The sequence below is a fragment of the Parasteatoda tepidariorum genome, chromosome 1 (genome assembly GCF_043381705.1).
Source record: "Parasteatoda tepidariorum isolate YZ-2023 chromosome 1, CAS_Ptep_4.0, whole genome shotgun sequence".
Classification (NCBI taxonomy): domain Eukaryota; kingdom Metazoa; phylum Arthropoda; class Arachnida; order Araneae; family Theridiidae; genus Parasteatoda; species Parasteatoda tepidariorum.
Window position 1 is genome coordinate 100,920,592 of NC_092204.1, and position 20,586 is coordinate 100,941,177.

Sequence of the window (20,586 nt, forward strand, 5' to 3'; positions counted from 1 at the left end):
TATATATATATATATATATATATATATATAGATAGATAGATAGATATAGATATATAGATATTTTACATTGTGATATAAATAAATACCATGTGCTGTCAACATACAAAACAATATATAGATACATAAGGAAATAAAAGAAGAGATAATATTACTTACTTCGCTAATTCGACGATTGTTAGGTGGTATTTCTTTACACTTGACGATTTTTAAACTAATAATAAAATTCGTCGATGGCAAGCAGGAATATGAAATCAAACTCGCCTATGCGTTAAACACATGGACTGCTTTAAACACATGGTATTTTTTATATCACAATATTCATAAGTGTATATTGCCAATTGATACTTCTTTTAGGGATACGTTATCAGTTGCGAAATTTAAATATTTACCACGTTTTGAGTTTATATTACAGGATTAATTTTTTGATAAATGTATATTTGCACGTGGTAATGTAATTAAAACTTTCTAGTTAATTAATGTGTTTTATTTATTTTTTTTTACCACAAGAGAAACGTATGTAGAATCGAAAACTAAATTTGCTTCATGAAAATTTTCTTTCATTTGGTTTTTATTTTCAAACGGTCTCCTTATTTAAAAAAAAAGCCCTCAATAAGCTATGCTCCTATGCCGAGACATGCCTACTCGTTGCGATGCAAGTGACACCTATTGGTGTACACAACAAAACGGACCTTAATTAAAAATACCATTTATATATATATATATAGAGAGAGAGAGTTTTTTTCATATATATATATATACTTGGGATTCAATAGTTATCTGCCTTTTAACTGTCAAATTTAGAGAAAAAAAGTTATTATACAGAAAATACGGTAGAATAAAGAAATTATGATTCCTTCACTACATATAAAATAATTAATTTGTAGCAATGTTTAACTTGTGTCCGTCTTAGTAAATGTTTAAATTCAGTTTTTTTTTAATATGGAAATCTATTGATTTGTTAGAAAATGTTATCATCGTTCTCTTAAATTATTACTTTACTTTTATTTGTTTATCTTGATACACATTTAATATTTGGAGCATATTTTTTTTTCATGATAATGTAAAAATAATTTAGTCAGTTTTGCTCCTTATGGTAGGCCATCTATTTTAAAAAAAACATTTCCCTTTTAAGGATAATTATTGAATAAGTATAGATTATTATAAATTTCCCAAAAATCACAATTACAATGTAGAATAATTTTAAAAGCATTATAATCATAATAACGATCGAAAGTAATATCTTTAAATTTAAAAAGTGGAATGCTATTAAAAGAGATCCAGAAAATCATAGGAAGTAAAAGAATAAATTTTGCTGTGTTTAGTAAAATTTAAAGTAGTAATTTTAAGAAACAATTTAAGAAATTTAAGGTAAAGCCATCTTTAAAAGTATGATTAATAATTATATATAAGAAAGTTAGCATTTGACCCTCATATTACTTCTTTTAAAGCAAAATTACCCTTTATTTTATCTTCTTTAAATGCTTTTCATAAACTTCAACTATTTTGAAAATTAGACTTTAGTTGACCTACTGTTTATAAAAGTCAAATTAATTTTTTTAAGTAATTGTATAAAACATTTGGATTGCGTATTATTTTCTTTCTATTTCATTCAAATAAATCAGATTGTTGGAGAGCTTTTCCTTAGACTTAGGTCATTTTCCATTACAAGTCTTCAATTGATTTTTTAAAAAATAATTTCGTCATTTTAAATTTCATATCATTGATTGATTGATTTTTTATCATTGATCAATTGATTTTTTAAAAAATAATTTCGTCATTTTAAATTTCATATCATTGATATATATTTATAGGAGACGTACGAGCCTCATAAAAACAATTGTTTACTTTTCATAAAGCCTAATCAATAAATATATCCTTTTAGTGATTTAGGCAAATGAACGACATCACATTACAAAATTATTTGGATCCATTAGTTTATTCTTAAACAAAACAAAACATGTTTTGCTAAATAAGTTTAAGAAGTGAAATCAAATGTCCAGTTTCTTAAATATGAAAAAAATATCCTATAATTGAAAAGCTTAGAAAAAGAATTTGTTAAGTTACAATATTGAAACGCTTAAATTGTCATAACACATGAGAATATGTTATTAATAATTGTAAATAGACCAAGATATTTCTTCAATGAGGAAGTGGGCATCTTTAATTCAGAAAAAATAAATTCATATGAAAAAATTTCTTTTTAAACGTAAAAAAAACATGAAACTAACATTATAAATATGTGCCGCACTAAAAAAAAAATATTATAGATACGGGAAAGTACTAAAAAATCTATATTATTTTTAAGGTACCGAAACTTTTGATTTTTCCTTTGACTAAACTATTGGGAGCATAATTTCCGTTCCTCCTCCCCTTATATTGATTGTAAAAAATTATAATCTGTCGAAAAAGAAGTATGTTTATTTAAAAACGGAACGGTTTTTGTACCGAATTCTGTAGTTTGTTTAATTTTTTTGAAATTTGAGTATTTGAGGTCACCTTATCCAATATTTTGTAAGCTAAAAATATGAAGAAATAAATAACGTCACATAATGAATTTATTTGGATGCATTAGTTTAATCTTAAGAGAAATTAATAGAAGTTTAAAAAACTAAATCATAGAATCGTTTTGTTAAATACCCATATTTTGAGTCACTTTAAGAACACCATTCTAAGCTGTTTCCATTTTCCTTAACACACATTTTGAGCTGAGTGCAGAGAAAAAGATCTCCGATAAAATATTAAGTGAATACCTTGGAAAAAAATTATAAACCATTTTTTTAAAGTTTTACTCATTATTTAATATGTATTTTTTTGCTTGAAATATTTACATTGTTTCTGAAATTAAGCTTTCATAAAGCATAATTTCGAAATAAGAGACGTCATTATAATACAAATGCACTTTGTCAGCTTTATTATAAACTTAAAATTTTATTCTATCAATCGTTGTTTTAAAGTAATACTTTAATGCATTTTATAGGAGTAAAATTAAAAAATAGGTTTTTACAAATCAAGTTTTTCTTTTTAAATTGTGTAAAAATTACACTGAAAGTCTGAATAATAAACAGTTTTTTTTTTTTTTTTTTTAGTTTTTTTTAAAAGTATATATGAAATGGGCTTTGACCTATAAACTGGCAACCCCCCTGATGCCCTCTATGAAAAAAACTCTTTGAGAATAAGAATAATAGGAAAATTTAAGCAACAAAATCCATAATGGGAAAAGAAGTAAAAAACACCATTAAAATTTTTTTTTAAATGTAAAGTTATTCAAACATTTAAAAAGAAGCGTTCAAATTTTAAATATTTGCAGTGGGCTACATAGGAACGTAAACTAGGAATAAAATATATTTTGAGTTTTCCTTCTTTCATAGGGTGACTGTTCATAAGTCGGAGCCTACATACACAATTAGAAAGCCTTTTATAGACTTCATTCATACATACTTTCATAACAGTTAAGTTGAAGAGTATTACCAGCATTCATCAGGGGGGTTGACAGTTTATAGGTCAAAGACCATTTCATAATTACTTTTAAAAAAAACTAAAAAAAAATTTTTTTTTATTATCCAGACTTTCAGTGTAATTTTTACACAATTTAAAAAGAAAAACTTGATTTGTAAAAACCTATTTTTTAATTTTACTTCTATAAAATGCATTAAAGTATTACTTCAAAACAACTATTGATGGAGTAAAATTTTAAGTTTATAATAAAACTGACTTCATTCATACACACTTTCATAACATTTAAGTTTATGAGTATTACCAGCATTCATCAGTTCTGGTAAAAATTTGAATGTTTCTTTTTAAATGTTTGAATAACTTTACATTTAAAAAAAAATTTTAATGGTGTTTTTTACTTCTTTTCCCATTATGGATTTTGTTGCTTAAATTTTCCTATTATTCTTATTCTCAAATAGTTTTTTTCATAGAGGGCAGCATTGAAATGAATTTTGCTATTTATATTTTTTTACTAATAAATACTGATAGGATAAAACTAAAAGCACGTTCAATACATCTCTTCTTCACCGAAGCTTTTGTTAACTGTAAGATTACACAATCTAATATCGGTAATCATTTTTCCGCTTTTCTTTTTTAATCTTAAGTTTAATTATAATTGCATAATTCTTATTTTAAGTTTTTTCTAGGCAAATTGAATAAAAAATTTTTATCTTAGGATAAATATTCTTTAATTTAAAATGTCTCCGCTGCTGTCGTAAAGGCTTGTGCGTGTCCTGAAGAGACCGTATTACCACCAATTTTTTTTTTAATAATTCTATTATGTTTATAATTATGCTTTATGGAAGCTTAAATTCAGAAATGATTTGAATTTGAAGAGAAAAATTCATATTAAATAATGGATGAAACTTTTAAAAAAATATTTTTCTTTACACAAATTTTCCGTTTTATTCAGTTAATATTTCGTAGGAGGGCTTTTTTTATGCACATAGTTCAAAAATGCGAGTTCATAAAGTTACTCAAAATATGGGTATTTAAGAAAATGGACACTTGATTTAGTTTTTCAAACTTCTCCTACGAACTAGATGGATCCAAATAAATTTGTATTATGATGTTATTCATTTAATAGCACAAAAAAAACATTTGAGATACGTTGATCACATTGAGATAACATCAAATACCCGAATTAGTTAGAGCTAACTATTAAACAAGCTTTAAAATCAGGCACAAAAACTGTTCGATCTCTAAATAATCATACTTCTCTTTCGACAGATTTTTGGCATTCTACATACAAAATATGGGGAAATATGGGTATTCGAAATCTGGAAGTTATGTTTCCGATAGTTTAGTCGAAAGAGCTATGAAATGTTTTGGTAAATAAAAAGTAATTTCAATTTTTTAGTATTTAACCATATCTCCAATATTTTTTAAGCAAAGCACACAGTTTTAATGTTATTTTCTTTTTTTTTTTCTTCTTAAAAATATTATTTTTATTTTTGCTTACTTAAAGATCCTCACTTCTTCGTAGAAAACCACTTGGTTTATTTACAATTATTAATAACATATTCTCTTGCTTAATGGCAATTGTCTCTAAGTTTTCCAACTATAGGATTTTTTTCGTATTTCACATTCCTATAAATTTTTGATCACATTTCTTAATATTCCTTTATATGTTTGCTTTCTTTTAGGGGCTAAGGAATAGAATGTTCTTTCACAACAAGTGACTGTCTGTTATACAACTTTTCATTTTTCTCATCATTTGTGTCCTTGATGAAACGCCCAGAGTTTTGTTACCAGACCCGAAGTTTTTTTTCTTGAAACTACGATAAATAAGCAGATGTAGCAAGTTGATAGTAGATACAATATCTACTAACAATACAATAAATGTGATCGGATTTTGAAGATCAGAAACGTCGCTTAATCAAAGAAATTACCTTCTGTGTCTGATTTCTCAGCTTCTGCAGTAGTTAATTAACATAATGGAGTTGGAACCTAGATCCATTAAGATTGAGTTATAGTACGAAAAGATCCGTATGTATGTTGCATATTAATAAAAACTTATGTCCCGAACAGACGCTTTTATACCCGAACTCTCTTTTTATGGGGGAGGGTATCTTACTTTTTTTTTATTTTCAAGGATAATTATTGTTTTTAATTCTAATTAATGTATCTAATAAATTATTAATGTATGTAATTAATGTATCTGCTAATGTATTTAACTCTTATTAACGTATTCAAGGGTATTTATGTATCAAGGTATTATTTAAATCCTAATTATGGTGTTATACTTTGTTTTTTTCCTTTACAGAAAAATTCAGATAAAAAAATACTTTACAATTTTTTGTGATATAGCAGCTTTTATATTTAGAAACTATCATATATTTTATTCCACGTAACATTTTTTTAGTTTGATATTTTAAGCCATTTAAACTATTTTTAATCGAAATTTATTTATGCATACAAGGTAGAATATTTCCTCAAATTTACTTTTAAGTTACCATTAAATTAAATACCTTGTAATTTTCTATTTCTTTTAAACTTTAGCTGCAACCGTAGAACAGTGGCGTAGAACAGTAGATTTATTAAAATCGTAGATAAATAGTATACGTATTTTAAACGTAGATAAATATTTAGTGTTTTTATGGCATCTTGAAAGTTTATTCAAGGAAGAAATATGTCCTCAAAATCAGCAGATTACGGTGAAATGTAATATTCTAGCTCTTTCGAAACACCATGCAGTCCGGTATTTTTTACAGGTTTGCTTTGGCAATGACTTTCGGTAAAACCAACAATAAAAATAGATTTTATTACCATGCTGTTTCGTAGTAATTGTGGTCGAATTAGGTAATTTTATCCCGATGCCTTAGAGCAGAGCATGAAAAGCATCTGTTAGGTAAAATTTAGTTTTCAGTTTTGTATTTTTATTTTTTTATTTTAACCAGTATTTCCGGTAATTGTAAATAAATCAATAGGAAAATTACTTAATGAATGGTTTAAATATTGTATTTATTTTGTCATCACACTTTTCTTACTACATCATACTTTTTTTTAAATATTTTAATGCTTGATATAAATTTTAAACTCTTAATATTCAAATATGTATGTGAAACTCAGAGATGTTTACTTTAACTCTTAAAGTATAAATAAAGTGTATATGTAAATTCAAATGTATCATAAATGTTATGTTGAGCCAATACAATAAATGTTATGTAAAATATGCTTGACAGTTGTTTATTTCATGTGTTTCCAAAATTTATTAAGCACTGTCCAACAAATATGCTTCTGGAATTGCAAATAAAATTATAAATAAGAGTAAGAGTAACTAAGCAATTATGAATAATAAAAGATTGGATCTAACTAATACTTATTTAAAAGGCTTTATTTTATATTCAAACAAATGAAATAAGCAGTTCTTTAAATTTATTATCGAATCTATAAATAATTTTATAAATTTATTACATTGAAAATCACTTAAACATTTTTTTATTTTTTTTACCATATTATGCAGTTTTACATGTGCTATTTTGTAGAATCTCAGTTAAAAATTTTAACTTGAACAAAAGCTACATTTTCACCTTAAATTCGTTGTCATGATTCCTAATTCATGTTTTAAGAATTGTCAGAAATATTAGCTCATCAAAATGATAACTTGTCAAAAATGTTAATTAAAAAAAGAACTCTTATTTCATTATTAAATCTACAGCCTGTTTTGTGGTCATCGTACTATATGACTAAGTACATACCTTTCGTATGTATGAAATTTCACCCAAGTGAAAGTTGACCCAACAGATAATTAATGATGGTGCATCTGTGGGCACGGGTGTTCTCCAGGGGTGCGTTTGTGAGGGAAGGGTATAGAGGGATTTTATACAGGGGACAGAATCGGGAAAAACTACCCGAAAGGGAAAATAGATTTTCCTCTTACTACCGTTTAACTATATATTTGAACTTCCCTTGACGACATATTTTTGAGAATTTTACAAAAAAGTCGGAATTAACTTCCCCTTCAAACGGAGAATTACAGGATGCCAGAATACCCTCAAATAAACATCTTTTTAACATTTTATATAAGTGAATAAAAAAAAACTAGTTGTCTAGAGTGCTGTTTATTAGAGATTGCTCCTACTCTTTAAATAAAATAAAACTACATGCTGAAGCCCATAATTGGAATTAGAGTTCTTTCATCAGAATAACAAGTTAGATTCATTGAATACTTGAAAACGAGGTACATACGTATATAATAGGTCGATATTATTTGTATCTTCTTCTACATCTAATTTGGAAATATATCGAATTCTTAGATGCATTCGATTCAGTCTATTTAGTAGGGATTGGTATCAAATTTCTAAGAATTAATTTGAATACAATTACAAATCTATTTTCATGAAAATATTTAAAGTAACTTAAATACTTACCAATTGAAATTTATATTAATTTTAAAAATGCTTGTTCAATACCCGTTCTTCGTAAGAGGTAAAGTAAAAATAGAAAATAATCCCTAACTTGGTATTTATTAACTTTACAAAATCACACACAATATTTGTTAGCAAATCTATTTTGAGAATTGGCTGAAATTCTATTTTGCTACTAGATTAAGAAAAAAGGATTTTTAAAGCCTCATCTCATCGAAATTAAGAATAATTAAATTCCTTTTGCATAATGCTATTATTCAATTTCTGCTCATGATAGTCAAAATTAATCAAAATCAGGGAATTCTTTCCTATACTTGTCCTTTTCGGCAGTTCTGAAAATCCCTATAGCAACAATACCATACATGGCAATTCTTTTGCTTTCGTTAAAAGTAACGAGAGTGAAAATAAAAAGTGTGCACTTTTACTTGCTCAAGTAAATTAAAGTTTCTCTCTCAAAAAAAAATTTTTTTTTCATGAAATATTTTTAATTATTTTTTTTTAAAATTTACAAATTTAATGCTTAATACATTGTCTTAACTGCTAATTTCTTTTCATTAAACTGGTTAGAGGATCACTTCTTTTGAAGGGTTGGCCTGAACTGCACAGCATTAACATGAATTAGTTTCCCGACCTCTTTAAAGAAATCCTCACAGAGCAAGAAAATATATTTCTCTATAGGTATATATGATAACGTTAACACCTGGAGGTGGAAGAGAGAAATTGAGACTATAATAATTCTGACATCTGTCTACTGAATATCTTGAGAGAGAAAACTGATGGTGTTAATAATTCTAATTGGCCGTATATATATATAGTTTACATAGCCTGAATAAATTTTTTTAGATGGGCGAGTTGCAAATTTTTTTTTTGAAAAATACATTTGTTTATTTTAAGTTACAGCACATATTATGTATACAATGTCTTGCAAACTCGGGCGCATTTAGACTTTTGCTATTCCGAATTTGTTGTTTTTCCAATTTTTTTTTTTCATGGACCATGACCTTGACAAATAAGCAAAAGTGGTGTGTTCACATCAGTTTAGTCTGTTTGAGGCGAGTTCATGTTTTTAATTGACGTAGATAAATTATTTTTCACTTTTTATTATTTAAAGAAAAACACTAGCATCAGCAAGATAAGAAGTGTCTTAAAGACTATCGTTTGTGCGTTATGTATTAGTTGAATTGTTTATATCTCATCAAGTTTCTTCATATTTATAAACATGTAATTTATAAATTCAGTTTTGTTGTGATCACAAAAATTCAAGCTAACGATCAATTCCATACAGTAGTCATAATTTAAGATTCCCCCCCCCCCCGCGTTCCCCACAAAAAGTTATAATTAAAATCAAATTAATTTTTTGAGAAATGCATAATAAATTTCTTTTTTTCTCCCTCAAAAGGGTTAAGCCATCCCTTTATCTTTTTTCCATTCCTAGCTTTCCAGCCAATATCATGAAGAACAATTTGTTTCATTTTCGTATTTTACACAGAAAATTTCCATTATTTCAATATTTTTCAATCAGCATTCTATGTCAAAACAAAATCGATTTGATTTTTTTAATTAAAAATAATTATTCATTCACAGCCTTATAAACCAAACCTCTTGGATATTATTATTACTTTTATATCATTAAAAAATTAAATAATTTCAATACTAAGATCCAAAAGACTCTAACAAATGTTTTGAATCCACCTGTAGACTTAAAAACTTAATTATTCCGCTTACCTGGTCCCAGTATGTTAATTACATAAAGAGCAACTTCTTTTAAAAAGTAGATTTTTTTGAAGCAGAAACAAAATGCTTCGTTATTTACGGCACTATTATTAATTATTTCTTGCCATAAAGGACATTAAATTTCCTTAATATTTTTTAGCAATTATCTGTAAATTCTTTCGGTTCTGTGTTTATATCATTTAATTGTTTTTTTTTAACAATTGCGTTTGTTTCCAATGTTAATAAGATGCTATTTGCTTATTTACATTATTATCGCTATTCTTTGGAAGTCAAATTTTCTTAATTCTCCTCGAGTGAAAAAAATAATTGCTATGTAATACTTTATGTTTAAATGGTTTAGTTTTCAACACTCGTAAATAAAAATTTGTTTTTTTTTCCACAGATAAATAGATTTATTAATGGCTAATCTGAGTTTATGAGGTTTTCCCACCGGCAATATCTTTATTTTTGTCGAAAAAAACTTCGCTCAACTTTTTAATTAATGTGTATCAATCTTAAAGTTTTCATCAATAGCACGAGCACGTTAGTATCATTAGCGAAAAATAGCCGTTTTCTCTTATAATCCTTTGCAAATTGGGTGATCTGATATATTCTCAAATCCTTTTTTTTGCTTTTTTTCATAAAGAAACTATAGTTGTTGTTTTTTCGTTTATATAAGCTAAAGGCAGTGGCTTTTATCAAATTTTCAGTATTATAATTACATATTATTGATAGATGATTTTTAAAGGAAGTAAAAAAAATCATGCTTAATTAAAAAAAAAGTCTTCCTTTAATCGGACATTTAGATAAAATAAAACTAAAGCTTCAATGTAAAACTTAAGAATAGCCAATATTTTCATGAATTTCATTTTTTATAAATTTTGCTAAATGGCATAGTAATTGTCAGCAACCAGTTGACTTTCAACCAGTGCTGATTAAAATGTATTTTACGGAGGTCTTCTCTTATTTATACGATTCATATTATTTAAATATTCATTTCAAAAATGATAATTTTGTCATTAAAAAGGTTCTTTGTTGTATTTAAATTAGTTGAAAGAAATCAAAAATACTAGTATTTTAAATTAAAAATAATGGTTAAACATTCTGTGAACATTTCGTAAACTTTTGCTTTTAAAAAAAATATTTGGTGAAATTTGAAAAAAAAAAATCCCTTTTTTAACAAAATAATACGAAAAGTAAAATAAGTAAGTAGTAAAGTAAGTAAAAATAAAGTAAGCAGAAATCATTAAATCTTTGTATTGATTTGCTGATTATGGGAAAATTCCAAAATTTATATGCAGATATTTATGAAGTATTTGAATTCAAATATTTCTTTGTAGGTCCGCAACTTTTCGAGGACAAGAGCGTCTTTTAAATTTACATGTTGTAATAACTGCTCTACTAAAAGAAAAAAACTCAAGTATTATTGGTTTAAGATTTATGAGTTGAAGAAAAAAAAATTTCTGCAACAATTTGTTTTAAATAAAAACTTTTAATACGAAATATCGTTAGCTTATTGAACTATATCAACAATAAAAATGTAATAAGTAAAAAGCTAAACATCATATAAGCAAAATAAAGTTTGTTAGAAAATAAAGCTTAAACCAATAGAAACCTTCAGAAATTCTACGTGAATTTCACAATTTAGAAGATTATCGAAAAAAAATACAAGCACAGGGAAAGGAAAGAAAATCTATTAGTCCCAAGAACACACTAAAGAGAAATTGAAAAAATAAAAACTTATTGGGTAAGGTGAAAATTCTTTAAAATACTACAGGCAAGAAAGTATTTCAAGGAATTGTCATGAAGATATTCCATCTTGACAACAGTTACATTTCCTTCAGTTTTATAGGAAAATACAAATATGTAGATAGCTATTTACTTAACGAATAATATTACTGTCAGTAAATGTCATACTTATTTTTATTTTTCTTCTTAAATTTTCCACAAAAACGAATAAATCTACTGACTAATTATACCTTTTTTCAAACACAAAATTTTTTAAGTCCTTTTTATTAAAAATTTACAAAGTTTACAAAATTTTTATGTTGTACTTTTCTGTAACCAATTTTCTTAATATTGACTTTAAGAATTTTTGTCAAATAAGAAGCAAAAAAAGTATACACAGTATTGATGATCTCAAATTAATATTTATGTGTGGAAGAAAGAAAACAGGTTGTAGAAATCTGTCGAATCACGGGTAAGGAAGGTGGGATGCAAAACATCAAAACCAGTTTGATTACCTCATGAGAATAGGATGTGTTTCTAATAATAACCTTTGAACTTAACTTCGTTTCCTTGACAATCAAACAGGTTTTTATGCATTCAGAATCAGCTTTCCCAGTGCTAAAGCGACAGATTTTCCCTCACACAAGTATTATTTTACGTCACTTAATGCTTATAGCTTATACTACTTTCCTTAATTTTTAACAAATATTAGTCAGAAAGTATAAAATCAGTGATCGTTGTGTTAGATAATATTAGATCAGTGATTACTCTATATGCGTGATTGTTGGTTTATTATACAGGATGTTCCATTGTTAAAAATTTTATATATATTTTCAGAATTCTTAACTACATAGACCGAAATACGATAGAAAATATGTACGATAAAAGTTGACAATTGGATGGCCCTCTAATTTTGGTGACTTTTTATATTCTTACAAAAAACAGGTGAAATTTAACAGTTATATTTTTTACAAAAAACAGATATATTTTTTAATTATATATTATAAAAGGAATTAATGGGAAAGTGGATGATGTTTGATACGGTAAAAGCTTCAAGATACAATGCCCAACCCAAGTGACACCTTATTTTTTCCGCTAACCATAAATGTTAAAGTTAACAACAATTTGAAAAAAAAATTCTATTGAAGTTTAACAAATCCCTATAAATAAGAAGCCAGGTCTGAAAATATACAAACCTGCTGAAATATTATTTATTTTCTTAACTACATTATAGTATAAACTTAATTAATCTTTTTTTAAAATTTTAATTTATGTATTCAGTTTAAAATCACTATTTCAAACCATTTTGTATCTAATAATGAGTTTTGTTTTTAGATTTCATTCACTGAAGTTTTAAGCTTTTAGGTTTATATGTTTAATATTTTCAGAATGTGATAAAATATTTTCTTTTACTGTCCATCGAATAAAATAATAATATTATAATTCCCAATCTTTTGACAATTTCAAAAGCAATTCAAGTACATCAAAAACAAATTTAGCTAACCTAATAGACAAGCTTTCATGTTTAAATATTAAAAAAAGCATTCATTAGTTTGAAAACATAATGAGATAAAAGTGTAAGTGCTTTGAACAAAACTTTAACTCAATTTAGTGTTTAAAAGAAATAAATGGATATGAATTAAAAGTGACTCGATAGGATATCGATCTTCAATTTTAAGTTATTATTCCAAAACTAATTAACTAATTTCAGTTATTAATTCGAAACACTTATCTTTCCTAATCAAACATGAATATATCACATTATCCTATTATTGACATAAAATTGTCACAAAGGGCCTTAAGAGCAAGATGATACTTGTTTAATTGCAAATGATATAATAGAATTATTTCTACAAAAATGACTAAGAAATATATAATTACGAGATAATTAAGATCCATTGAAAAAAATCCATCATGACTACAAGGATTAATCATGCTGAATTTGCAGAAAGCGTAATGTGAAAATAGTTAAAAAAAAAAAAATATTTAATCTAATATTTAAAGATTAATACATTTTTCACCGTTTGCAATGTAAATTCTTTGCAACTGATTTTAAATTGACCCAAATTTTAACTAACCATGGAAATTTTAAGAGATATTTATTTCGTTTCCATCTGCAGACCAGTGGAATTTGTGCTTGCGGTGATGCTGATGAAGATGCTGAACATATTCTTCTTCACTGTAGTCTGTATGCGAGTGCCCGAATGAATTTAAAGACTGATTTGAGACGTCTTTCTATTTGTTGGCCACCTGTCTTATCAGAACTGGTCAAAAGTATTGAAAGTCTTGCGGCCTTGCGGAATTTTGTTTTTAATGTAAATTTGTAAATTTTTCTCCTTTTGTTTTCTACTTACAACTGTAAGCCTCATGCTATACTTTGTGGTGCATGAGGAGTTTTAAGTCGTTTAAATAAATAAATAAAAAATTTAAAAAAATGCATTTTTTTTTTGTTAGATTTTCAATTTTATTCAGGAACATCAACGAAACACAAAATTTGATTTAGAGTAAAAAGTAGGAAATAGATATCACTACAATCTTGTATAATAATTTTATTTAATATTTCTATAACAATAACTGTGTATTAAGTCTATGTATATTAAATTTTTAATTAAAACATAAAAATTCTATTGCTTAATGATTCTGCTTCCACCGAAGCTTTTTTTCCCCCACGTATTTCACATCCAAAAAAAAAAAAAATATAAAAACAATGCCTCAAAACAAAAATAATATTATTATTATCTGCCATCAAAACAGTTCCAAAATATATTAGGGCAAAGAAAAGAAAATTTTAGAAACTAACGTTATACTATAATGTAGAGAAAACAGCGATCTTTTTTATCTTTCATATATTCAGAAACTGCCCAAAGAAATATCTGAATTTCAGGATTTGTGGTATTATCTAACATTATGTGCAACTTGGGTTTAGCAGAGGAAAAAATTCAATTTGCAGCTCTAAATCTAATGACAATTCATTTTTCTTATCAGATTTTAAAAGTGAAAAATTGGTTCCTATCTTTCATTAAGGAAAATGTTTTTTTCTTTGCTATTTAATTATTTCTTACTAAATTTTCAGTCATTTCTCTTACCAATTCTAAGTTCAAAATGAAAACTAATGCTGTGATAATTTGCAACAGTCGCTGTATTGCTTGACTGCTTGAAGGTTTCTGTTAACAGGTTGTTTTTTTTTTAAATTTTCACTGTTGCTTGGCATCTTAACTCTTATACATCTTAACATTAAACTCCTCATCAAACAGGTAATCACAAAAGTTCAACAAGAACTTAATATATTTTGACTATTTTCGCTCTAATCTGTTCTAATTACTGACTACGAAAGTTAGATACGAAACTAAATAGTTGTGCTCGCATCAGGAATGAAATTTAGACAACAGTTTAGCCTGACCTGAAGCTATTAGAATCACACCTCCAAACATTCCATAAGTGAAGTCTATTATGATTACGCCTACACTTTTTTTCATGCTAATTCGAATTGGGCATCATAAAGGATATGACCTCATTAAAACTCGAATTTACAAAAATATGATTTTGAAAGAATTACAATATATATTGTAAATTACATTGTTAAGTAACAAGAAGTAATACTTAATTTATAGCGCGAATTTTATAATTTTTTCTTCGGTACTTACCAGAGAATATTTCTATAATATTTAACTTGTAAGTTAAAGATAAATAAGGGTTAGTATTTTTTTCTCTTTTAATTAAACTAATAGAGAATAAATCATGGTATGAATATCAAAACTTACGTTTATTTTTTTGTCATTATCTTGATTATCAAAATCGATTTAGATCAAATTTATTAAATTGTATCATGTTGGATGCCACTAGCAGTTGTTGCTCATCAACATGGAAATTCATTTCTTAGAAATAAAATGAATTATATTACGTTTTATTTTTTACTTTTTGTTAAAGAGAATTACCAATATCTTCTGTAATCATTGAGCATTATTTATTACTGATTTGAATGACAAATCACATTGTCCAAGCAATGCCGAGATAATGTTTCGAGTATATTAGTCAAACACGAACGTTAAACTACTATATTTAAGATATGGATCGTGAGTTAAGGTATCAGAGAGAAACTGTGAAAGCTGCTGCGAGGTATGTAAACAGGGGGCGGCAGATCCCTGCAGTTTTGTTGCATTCCCTATAAGCTTTACACATCATTTTGCACTATTCATAACAATTATTAAGTTTTGATTACTGTTAGTCTAAGTTCATTAATAATGAACTAGTCTGTTGAATCAGTTGATATTCAGTTAGAAGGATTACGAGCAATGAAATCGGACAATATTTTGAACCGCTTAAAAGATATGTGCTCGTTCGTACAAAGTTTCTTAGTTAATTTACTGAGTGTTAGAGAATTTCCTGTGCATAAAACTGGTAAAGCTTAGGTTCATAATTAATTTTTTTGTTTTGTTTTTTCTTCTTTATGCTTTAACTATCATTTGACTTTGTTGATTTGTTAATTTATTTATTTTGACAGAATTCTATTACACAAAAAAAAAATGCTAAAGCCATTGTTTCTTCAGGGAAATAAATCAATGGCCCCGATGCTGCTATTCTAATGCTGCTTTGATAATTATTTTCTTTCATTTTCTTTTTTAAAAAAAAGAACATTTCGAAACGAAACTCTTGAGATGGTGTTTTTCTAGATAAAGAAGCTTTTTATTAAACTTATACCATGCATACAATAAATATACAATGAACTCTTCAAAAAATATGCATGTTGAAATGAAGTGCATTTAAAAAAATAAACGCAGGTCACACAAAAAACCGCTTTCGTCATAAACAAGGTAGGGTGATAAGCACTCGGTGATCGAAATATGATCCAATTACCTTTCTGTCCACAAAAATATAATGACAAACTGGTGTCTATCTTCTTATTGTTAACAGCTATGAATTAACAACTGTTATGTGAGCATTTTGAATCAAGTAAATTCATTCCTTGAAATTAGGAGGAATTTCCCTGCTTAAAAAAATATATGGTTATGCTGTTCTCTTTTTAAAACCTTAACGGCTATTCAGAAAATAAAAAAGTAAGAACTATATTGTGCAGGGCCGTAACAACGCCTGGGCAGTCGGGGCGTTGCTCCTAAGCACCGTTGGTCAAGGGTGAATCCAAATGTAAGAACGTTCTTTTAACCTCAAGATATTTGAAAATCATAATTTCTAATATTGTTTCTTTTTTTTAATAAAATTTCAAAAAAGTGTAATAAAGGAACTGCTGAAAAGAAATCATAAGTTTTGATTCCTCTTCCCTTAAAGTAAAAGGCAAAGAGCAAATGATACGACTCTTTCTGAGAGCACACAACGCGAATGGGGTGGAGATTATTAAATATTTCGTTCTAAATATTTATTTACCTCATAAGTAAGCGGAGCTTAATCCTGTCCCGCCCCGTAAGGGGGCATCCAGGTGATACTGAGGACCCTGTGCGCGTACGTGACCTGCATCAGTAAAAAGATTGGCGCTTAGGCTTGGTAACGACATGGTGGCAGCACTTGCATCGACGGGGAGGCCCATGATTTGGAGCAATGTGTAATGACGGGTGCAAAGGAAAAGAAATGGGTGAGCAATTTTTTAGTTTGGATAGTCTGGCTGCTGCACGCGCAGGGCGGCCCCCAAACCACCATCCATCAACCCGCCCCGTCCCAGAAGGCCGCAAAGATTTATTAAAGAAAATATCAAAAATACAGAGTCACAAATTTGTAGTGACAAAAAACAATGCATTGAGTTGCAGAAACCAATGTTACGACAAGTGACAACAAGAACGTCACAAGTAAAAAATTGAGTGATAAAGCATCAGCAACACTTGAAACAACTTATTCGAGAAAATCGCTCTCTTAAATTGTACAACAATACAACAATACATTTACAAGCGACAAAATACAGATCATCATAAATACATATCAGCAAAAATACAATAGCATAAACATATCACTAAATACAGATCATCAACTATACATATCAGCAAAAATAACAGTAGCATAATATATCACAAGGATGATTAGAGATTCAATATCAAGAGATGATTAAAGATTCAATATCTATAGTTATAAAAGGATAAACATAGTACCGATAACCATAGCAAAAGGATGAAAAATACAGTTACTACATACACAATCTGATTTTCCAAAGGTTCATGATGTGACATATTTACAGGATTTCTGAACGAATTTTAGGAACAGTAGTTCCGCTAAAGAAAGGTTAAAGTGTAAACGCAGATGCAAACATATTAAAAGCGTGGTGATCCCATAGAGTAATAAATAGGAGGAGACGGCATGCCCGTAAACTCGTGAAGCCTTAACCGCAACCGCGGCGCCATATTGGTACAACCAAAACAAATCGAATTTCCATAGATATAACCCAGCGAACTTCGTTGAACTAGAGCTGTACGTGTTTAAACATTCTTCAAACTGAGTAATAGATTTTATTTTAGCAATTAGTCTATTGCTGAAAATGATATTAAACCAAATAGAAATTTAAATAATACAGTCTGAAAAGATCAATTTTTCAAATATAGTTGCATGCTTTATATATTAATAAACAGGTTATAATAATTAATTCATATGTTTAAAAAAATTGAAAAGAAACAGTTATTTTTTTTTCTTTTTTACTAAGTGATTCATTAACAAATTTAAACAGTTTTATTTTCTGACTTTAAAAAAGTAAGCTAAAACTTTTTATAAAAGAACTTTTTAAAATTATTTATCTAAAAATAAAATCATTTTCTTTATCATTATTTTTCTTCATTTATTTGAAAAAAATAGGACAAGTACCTGATACTCTTTATAATTATACGTAATTTTAATTTCACTTTTTTTTCATCTTATTATAAAAACTTGGAAGACCATTAAATATTTATTTCAGTTTTTTATTAAAGTCAAAAGTCAGATGAAATTTTAGTTTTTACTGATTATAAATATGAACAGATTATAATTTTATAATATATATATATATATATATATTTAATAAATATAGTAAATAAATGTGTGTAAAAACAAAGAGATTAATAAACTTGTTCCTTTTATATTACTGCATTTATATTTTACAATGCTTGAGTTAAAAATTGTGAAACATTATGTACTTAACACTAAAGAAGATTCATACATATATTAGTGATAATGCGCTATTTAAACTTAACATAAAATACATATAACAAAATTAAAATAACTTTTTGGATATATTTCTATTTAAAAGCTTATACGACACTTCTAATAAATAAAAATATTTACACAGTAAAACTTAAAGCTTATGAGCACTAAATGAAAAAAAAAACAATTTCCCCTGGTTTTTTTTAATAAAATCCAGGCGGGTTGGGTTTTTTCAAAACCTGCTAAAATGCAGCAAGTAATTATATATTTACTCATTGCATTTTCAAAGTGTTGACATTTAAATCTAGTACTTTCCAGGATTTCTATGTGCCTTAAAAAGGCTTTAGTATTCATTTTATCTTTTAAAGTTCCTAAAAAGCCTTAAAATTTGTTTCATCCGAGCCTCCACCTTCCTCTACTAACGTTTCAAGCGCTGTGTCAAATCTATAATTTATTATAGAGCATTCATTATAGATAATAATGCCTGGGCATTTATTATAGAGCATTTATTTGCTCATACACTTCATGTATTTTGTGAATGAGATAGAGCATTTCATGAGTGGAGTTAAAACCTCAATTGGAAAATAAATATTCCTATATATTAAATACTCTGGGTATTTACCTTTAAAAATAAATACACAGTTAATTTACGTTGCTATTTGTAAATTACAATTTTGTACACTTCATATGATCAAGTGCTTTGCAAAAAAAAAAAGAAGAAAAAAAAAAGAAATAAGACTTCTATGCTTAGCAATAAAAAGTATATTATGGACTAGTTTTATTACCCAAGTGTTTACTCAAATGGCTTAATGTTGATTATTGCTATTCTTTTAGCACAAACCAATATTTTCCCCTTTAAATATTCTAACTTTAAAGAAAAGTGCGTTTCATATTATTTTGCTTATATTCAAAATAGTGTGGTTTTAATGTGATATACTTTGAATAAATTTTTATTGGAAAGCTGCCCCCTTAAATAACAATACTATATTACTTTTAATGCCTAGATAAAATATAAAGGAACCTAAGTTCCCGAAAACTGCTGTGAAGTTCTTTTCTTAATTCAGTTGTAAAATAGAGCTATGTTAAAACGTTATTGTTTGGGAAGAAGAAAAGAAACTAATGTTGAAAAATTGAATGAAAAAAGGTGTTATGTATTAACAACAAAACTATTTCAATCTCGTTTTCGAAATTTTCCAATCATAAGAGAAAAGATCAAAAACAACCTAACTCTTCCTCTTGAAACCTTCTGGTTATACCAACATGGCCGCCGCTACTTGACAGTTACTTCACTCGCGCCGATAGAGAAGGGGAGGAATGCCCACTCCTTCCTATTTATAACTCTATGGGTGATCCCCGTGTAGTTCCAATTTTTAAAACACATTTAAAAGAAAAAGGTGAGAGCATCGAGAACACTTGAAAAGAACAACTGGCAGGCACTATTCAGTTTGTGTAACGGAGTCAAATATACTGAAACACATATACAATGACACAAATATGTCGAAGGGATAAATATAGTGATAACATTAATTTTCAAAACCATGAATTGATGGGATGTTTACAAGATTTACACAGTCAAGGGCTACAATTTTATTTAGGCATACTAGTAAGAATACAAAAAAATGAAAAAGCAAGTGATTCTACAGTAAAAGTCGACTAGATTAACTATGGGCGAAGCCTCCCTAGAAATGCCTCATGAGAGCACCAGTAAAGTATTAAAAACATAAAATTGCAAAGGCAGTCAGGAGACCTCATAAGTAAGGTCTTACCTCATAAGTAAGGTGGATCTCTAGAGCAAGGAAATATGTTCCCTTGCGTAACGAGCTTTGCCTTGAGTATTTAAGGGGGAGGAAAAAATCTCTTCGTACTCTCCAGAATCCGATTATATTTATATTCAGAGCAAAAAAGAGTTTAAGAGAAAAATATTTACATTTTGGTTTTAAGTTTGGTAAACAATTAACCTCACTTCGCCGCCTCAAAATGAAAATTTCACTTGTTATCCGTTCTTCCCACCTTCGGAGGAGCAATAAGGCAGAGAACAGAAGGGATCTATGGCATTCTGTTGTTTGAAAAAGATCCTCCATATTATACATCATCTATTTTAGCAAAAGAAAATTTTTTTATCAATGATCTAGTCTGTCACCTAAAGAAAGAATACTGTGTATTATTTAAATTT

General features: G+C 27.5%; 1 long non-coding RNA gene across 2 annotated transcripts in view; it reads left to right on the plus strand.

Annotated features, from left to right (window-relative positions):
* The window catches only part of LOC107447431 (uncharacterized), a 92,605-nt gene extending 85,936 nt beyond the window's left edge, over positions 1-6,669 (plus strand). For both annotated transcript variants that reach the window (XR_011637499.1, XR_011637498.1), the window contains one exon: positions 5,139-6,669. This is a non-coding gene — a long non-coding RNA (uncharacterized lncRNA). The remainder of the gene's footprint in view (positions 1-5,138) is intronic.
* Positions 6,670-20,586: the final 13,917 nt, after the last annotated feature.